The following is a 7,073-nucleotide window of genomic DNA, read 5'->3' as shown; positions in this document are numbered from 1 at the left end:
ATGTATAGGAAATAAAATTTTCTTTCAATATAATATAAGCTTAAGTTTGAATTTTATGTAATTCAACATGCTTTAACATTTAAAAAGGTGAGTAAATATAAAATTTTAATACATTGTAACAAATTTAATATTTTTTATCCTAATAAAAAATTTGGTATAATAATACTAACAACAAATATTTATTTATATTTATTTGAATAGGTTGATTTGTTAGACTTAAAAGACTTTTTTACTGATGAATCTTACTTTTTAATTTAAATAAACATTAATAAAAATATTCAGCTGATTTATTTTATTTTTTTAAAAAAGTGTGACTTGACTTGAGCATGACATAGGTTAGATTATAATAACTGTCAAATGATTTAACTTTTTTTATCCTTATATGTCATACTACAATTCATACGAGTATCAATGTAAATGTCATGTTATTACTTAATACTAAAAAACCAATCAAACTTCTCTTGGAAACTAAAAGTGAAAAACATCAACAACAAAAACACATTATACCGCTTTTTATATATATAATCACATGTCAATCTGTGTTCTCACACATCTTATATAAGTTTTTAGGCCAAATTTCATTTTCAATTAAAAAATATATTTATTTTTTTAATTAATTTATTTGATTAATGCTAAAATTTCTTAGATTGACATTGATGAGATATGTATAAATTACAAACAAAACATTTGTTATCCATTAAATAAATTCTAAATTTTTTAAATTAAAGAATTTAAGCGTACACTTTATATTTTTATACAAAATATGTATTAATTAAATTAATATTCTCGTAAATTTTTACAATTAAATATTTTAATATTTGACCTGCATTTCCGTGTACCTGCAGTATAACATGAAAATATTGACTACTATTATCGGTATAACCCAACTTTTGTCGTAACAAAAGAAAAAAGAAAAGGTACTACATATTGGTCAAAAAGTAAAATTTAATTATATAAATTCAATTTTAGTGTCACACGTTAATTTTTTATAAATATTTTAAAATTACTAAAAAAAATCACCTTCATTTCGTGAAGAGTAATTTATCAAAGCACAAGGCTGCGGTCACACACAGGAATAATCGAGTTAACTTTCCAGATTCCTGGTTGAAAGTGTTCATATTGTTTCACACTTTTGATTACGACCTAAACCTATGGAATAGGTTATAGTCTAAAGATCTGTAAAAAAAAAAAAAAGGCTATAGTCTAAAAAGAAAATAAAGTCAATTAGGTGAACCAATAGCATGAAATTACGCAAATCTAAAATGAATCTACTACTTGTGTTGGAAGGAACTATAAGTCTATAACTAACCACAATACGGAGTTACATGATTTAATAGTAATTAAATTGGGCTTAATTAACCTCTCTTTTTTAATGTCTTTTATGCGTGAAATTTTCAGTTTCGTTAAACGTGTGCGATTGCAGAAAGAGAAAGTACACCAAATACCACTCTAATAGGCATAGCCAATCTTGGTTAGTCTTCGTCCACAAAAGTTAATAGTTCAACTTCAATGATTATCGGGTAAAGTTAATATAATCCAAGAAAAGAAAAAATAGAGATTAAAGCATATAAAAACTTGTTTCTGGAAACCTTTATTTGCCTTGGTCTTGGATTGGGTAATTGTGTTGTTGTCCTACCTATTTTCAAATGGATTACTTGTAAAGAAATTTATGTAAAATATATAATATCGTACCATGAATGAGTCTAATCGATTTGTCTCAAGTTCGGGTAACCTTTGAAGTTTGAAATGCTTGATTCATAGCTAAAATTAAACTGAGTATATCATCATTTTAGTTATGGAGAGTGTGATGCGTTTTTATATTAGTCTCTAAAATTAAAAAAAATTAAATAAATTAATCGTTAAGATTTTTAGTTATTTTTATCTACTTCACTAAACTTAATATATATAATTTATTGTCATTTTGGTTTCTAACATGTGTACATGCAGTTAAGATCACATTTAAATAATTTTTACTATATTTAAATAATTACTGAAATCAAGTAATGATTAAAATATTAATATGAATCCAATAAGATTTTGAAAAAAAATATATTACAGACAATTTCATGAAATTTTCCTATAACTAATTGCATGATGACAGATAATTTCTCGTATTATATTTTATTTTTAATTTTAATTTTTAAGATATTACATTATTACATACTATTTCTAATGTATATTACAAGTTTTTTTTTTCTAGCTACATTTGTTAGCTCACGTCTCTTGAACAAACTAACTCAGCTCAACTCAATTATGACTGGCTGGCAGGACAAGTCAAAGTGTAGTTAAAATGAGGATATTTGGCAGTGGGCACTGAAGAAGAGCCCATCTCATGAAGCACAAAAGTCAAATTCTATCGAAGAAAATATCATGAATGTGTAGAAGATACTTCTCTTTGATAAATATCCAATGTTTGAATTCACAAATATCCAACTGTTGCATCAAGTTAGGTTTCAACTTAATTAATTACCCATATTTGCTAACATTTATAATAATTATGTTAGAAGTTCTACCAATTTATAATTGATTGGCACAGTATAAAACTTAGTATATAATTATTTTTTTAATGACCAGTATATAATTATTAATCTAATTAATGACTTTTTAAACTTTATACTTGTTCATAAAGAGTAATAACTTCTAAAGTTTTCATGAAAAAAAAAACTTCTGAAGTTTCTTTATTTTTATATATTTTGGTCTATCATAAAAAATATAAATAAAATATTTAGTATTTGCACATTTCAAAATCTATATTAAATTAGATGTCATCCATCTCAATAAATTAATCTTTATATATAAAACCACTTCCAAAAGGATAATTCTTTACAAATAATTTATAGTACACTATAAATAATATATATAGGCCCACATATTAAATACACATCTATGACCTATATGATGTACAATAAAAAATTATAATCTGGATTTCTACACTGTACTAGTACTACTTCACCAAAAAGAATTAAATTATATGTTATTAGTTGCCATCAATAATACTTACAATAAACCTGCTCATAGCCGGCTGATCCAGAAAATTCAACACTCCCCACATGAATATCACATTAAAAGCTAGCTGAGAAAAAAACTTATATCCAATAATTTTGAAAGAATAGATTAATGGTCTTTATTCTTAGTACCAATATTGAACCAGAATGAAAAATAATTTTAAATTATTCTATTCGCAAAATTTATGGTACCCCGATCGGTTACAAGTCACAATTAGACTGATGGCACGGTTTGAATTTAACAACAAAAAGAACTGCTTTTAAATGTGTGCATTAATTTCAAACGCGAATGCAGCCAAATACATGCAACTGTCTCCAATTTCGTTCATATGATTGTGTTATGGAAATATACTCATTATACTCAAATATATGGTGGTCCCTTGCAACAGTCACCGTTAAGAAGCAATGGTTACCTGTCACAAAGTAAATAGGTTTTGCTTTCCCTTTCTATTCGATCCCATCATAAGCCAAGAAAAATTAGTGGATAACACGAATACGAAATCGAAAAGATTTGTGGATGGGCCTGGCTTGTGTCTTGGCTTAACTAAGCCTAGCCGCCATTCTAAATGGAATGTTATTTTAGGATTTATAGAACAGATTTTGATGGACAAAAAAAATTAAATTAAATTAATTGAAAAATTTGTTATGATGTAAAGTCAGCTTGCACTGAAGTTATTTGATGTAAAGCCGCCATCATATATCTTTATCTTCTTGGAGAAATCTTCTTTCTCAAGTAGTATAAGATTACTATAAATAATAAATAAATATTTTTACATATTTAGACTATAGTCAGTAGAGATGAGTAACAATCACATAAAATGTAAAAAATGAAAATGAGATCATCTCCAACCAATAAACTCATCAAAAAAATTCTTTTATTTTTTAATAATATTTTATATTTTGTTGTATAATGTCACTATAAGACTAAAATATCAAATATGTGATATTACAAATAACAAAACAAAACAAGGGTCATTAACAAATGTGGAAAATAAAATTAAAATATACATTCAGTCATTGTCATGAAAGAGTTAGTTTATTTTGGTTCTTTCAAACTCCCTATAGATGGTGTATCAGACGAAAATAGAAGAAGATGCAAGCTCGGGGGGACCAAACACATGTACTATATATAGGTATTCTACTATCAAGGGTGCAAGGGTGCATTTAGTAGTCGTTATCATCAATTAATAGTCATTACCACCCATTAGTAGTCATTACCACCATTAGTAGTCATTTAATATTTGACTTTTCAACTCCAAAATTGATGGAGCACTTGACCTTCCAAAACATACAAACCAATCTTAACAAAATTATTACATTCTCCCACTTGATCTAAACTTTTGACTCATTAATTAAAATAAGTCAATGCTCAATCTTCTTAAGAAATGAACATACAAATCATAGCGATAAATCCTCTTACAACAAGTAATATCATTCATGTATTACAAAATGTTCAATTTCTCAAGTAATATACTCAATGTGGTAATAAAACTTAATGAATAAACTCAATGTTTATTCTTGGTCCAAAACAAAATTTTTCTCAAATAAATCAATATGCACCTGAATATGAGAAAATATCACAATATAAAAGTTCCAACTCTAACTTGTATGTATACAATCATAAAGTGGAACCAAGTCTCATTCTCTCTCCATGATCCTTGAATTTAAACGGTGGCATGCCCTTCGTCAAAGGATCAACGATCGTCAACTCAGTGCTCATATGCTCAATAACCACTTTCTTGTCTTTTACTCTTTCTCTAATGGCTAAGTACTTAATGTCGATGTGCTTACTTCGACTTCCACTTTTGTTATTCTTAGCCATAAAGACAACAACTGAATTATCGTAAAAAATTCTCAAAGGCCATGAAATAGTATCAACTATCTTTAGCTCAGAAATAAAACTCTTAAGTCATACACCATGTGACATAGCCTCAAAGCAAGAGACAAACTCAGCTTCCATGGTAGAAATAACAGCTAAAGTCTGCTTAGTACTCCTCCATGAAATAGCTCCACCAGCCATCATGGAAATGTACCTCGATGTTGATTTTCAGAATCAACACTCCTCCCACAAGCAGTTGTCAGCAATGCACTCTCACTCATCTCCATTACAAGCCTTTCTTCTTCCTAAACACACATGGTCATTAATTCATTGATAGACCATTTGTCCTTACGTGTGTTGTAGGAAATCTTAAATGACCCATATTCTAGTGGAAGGGTGTTTAGAATGAAGTGCACCAAGAAGGACTCAGACATATCAATCTCTAGTTTCTTAAGTTGAGATGAAATATCTTGCATTTGCATTATGTACTCACGCACACCTTTCACACTGGTGAGTCGGAGAGAGGAGAACTTCATGACCAGGGTGCTTGCTAAAGCCTTATATGAAGTGATGAACTGGTCATCAATAGCTTTAAGCAAGTCTCGGATTTTTTCATGTTGGGCGATAGAACTATGTATCCCAGCCGAGATTTTGATTTTAATGAACATCACGTTGAGTTGGTTGGATCACTCCCACCGCTCATATAGCGTAACAGCAGCTAGGTTACTTTCATCAATGATTGCAAGTGGTTCGTCTTTCCTTATAGCATAGTCTATGTCCATCCACCCACCCCAATTATAGAAGAATTCTCTCATTCCATATCTTATAGTTATCTCCTTTGAGTTCAGGAACATCATATTGAATATCAGAAAAACTAATAATTTGAGGAGCTACATAAATCCAAAGGCTTATGTCAAAATTTGAGACATATTAATCTTAATTGTATATTTTACCAATGTAAACATACCAAAAAAATGAATCTTGTGACATAAAACTTGTCTGTGGGCTAAATCTTTTATTCAATAAGATATAATTAAACTTTATGATAGAATAATCAAATTACATACTCAAATTCATGCTTTATGGGTACAACATGAAAATAATTTGATTTTCTATCGCAAATATTTACTTTATGATAAAACTGTCATTCTGTCAAATTATGCATCACCTCATGATCCTTGTGGGTAAACCATGAAAAATAATATGACAATTTTTCCTAATTAATTAAACAAATATAATAAAAATTCCTATGGGATAAAATTCATTATATAAAGTACAATTAATCACAATATTATGTGTAATTCCTTATATGATCTTTAAACGACTTAATATATAATTTTAATCAAATTATAGATGTTGTGGCTAATCCATAATTAATCAAAATTATAAAGATCACTTAGACATAAAACTTAATCATATGAAAATAAATAATATTATGCACTTCAAGATCAAGATATAATACAATGATGAATAAAATTCTCATATATAATTGCATAATTGAAACATAACATTATGCATTTAATTTCACACACACATATATGCACATAATAAACTTTTCCAGAATATATTCATGCATAAGATAAATTAAAATTGCACAAATTGCAAAAGTAAACAGAAAAGCATAAACATATAAGATATAGGGAAAAAAATATCGAAGAATAGATTCATGCATAAGATAAATCAAAATTGCACAAATTGCAAAATTGAACAAAAAATCATAAACATATACGATATAGGGAAAAAATATCAAAGAACCTTGAATGGTTCAGTTGCTCATGCAACGTTAACTAAGTTGTAGGTAGCTAGTTTGAGACCTAGCTAGTGCAAAAACAATGTATTTTGCATTCAAAAATATTAAATAGAGAAAAATATATGTGTACATGAACGCGCGTTCTTGAATTAACAAAAAGTTTCTTCAATAGTGTGAAAACACATCCACATCGAGACCAGTATCTGCTATCAATAAAAACTATCTCATATCTTTTTATCTTAAGAAGCTTCCTAGTATAAGGCAAAGAAATTTCTTAAATAATCACATGACTAATTATGATAATTAATCACATGATCTGATCCTAATATATAGCAATAGAATCTTATTTTTATTTTTATTTTATGGACAACTTTATCAAATAAAGTATTTTTTTTTTTTTGCAAAGATTGAAACGCTCATTTGTGTGTGACCCCGTTGGTTCAATATCAAACTGATAATAAAATAATCATAATTAATTTACTAATCAAGGTAGGCGTCT

This window comes from Glycine max, chromosome 11, assembly GCF_000004515.6.
Source record: "Glycine max cultivar Williams 82 chromosome 11, Glycine_max_v4.0, whole genome shotgun sequence".
Lineage (NCBI taxonomy): Eukaryota > Viridiplantae > Streptophyta > Magnoliopsida > Fabales > Fabaceae > Glycine > Glycine max.
The sequence above is the reverse complement of the archived record's forward strand: the minus strand, read 5'-3'. Positions refer to the sequence as shown.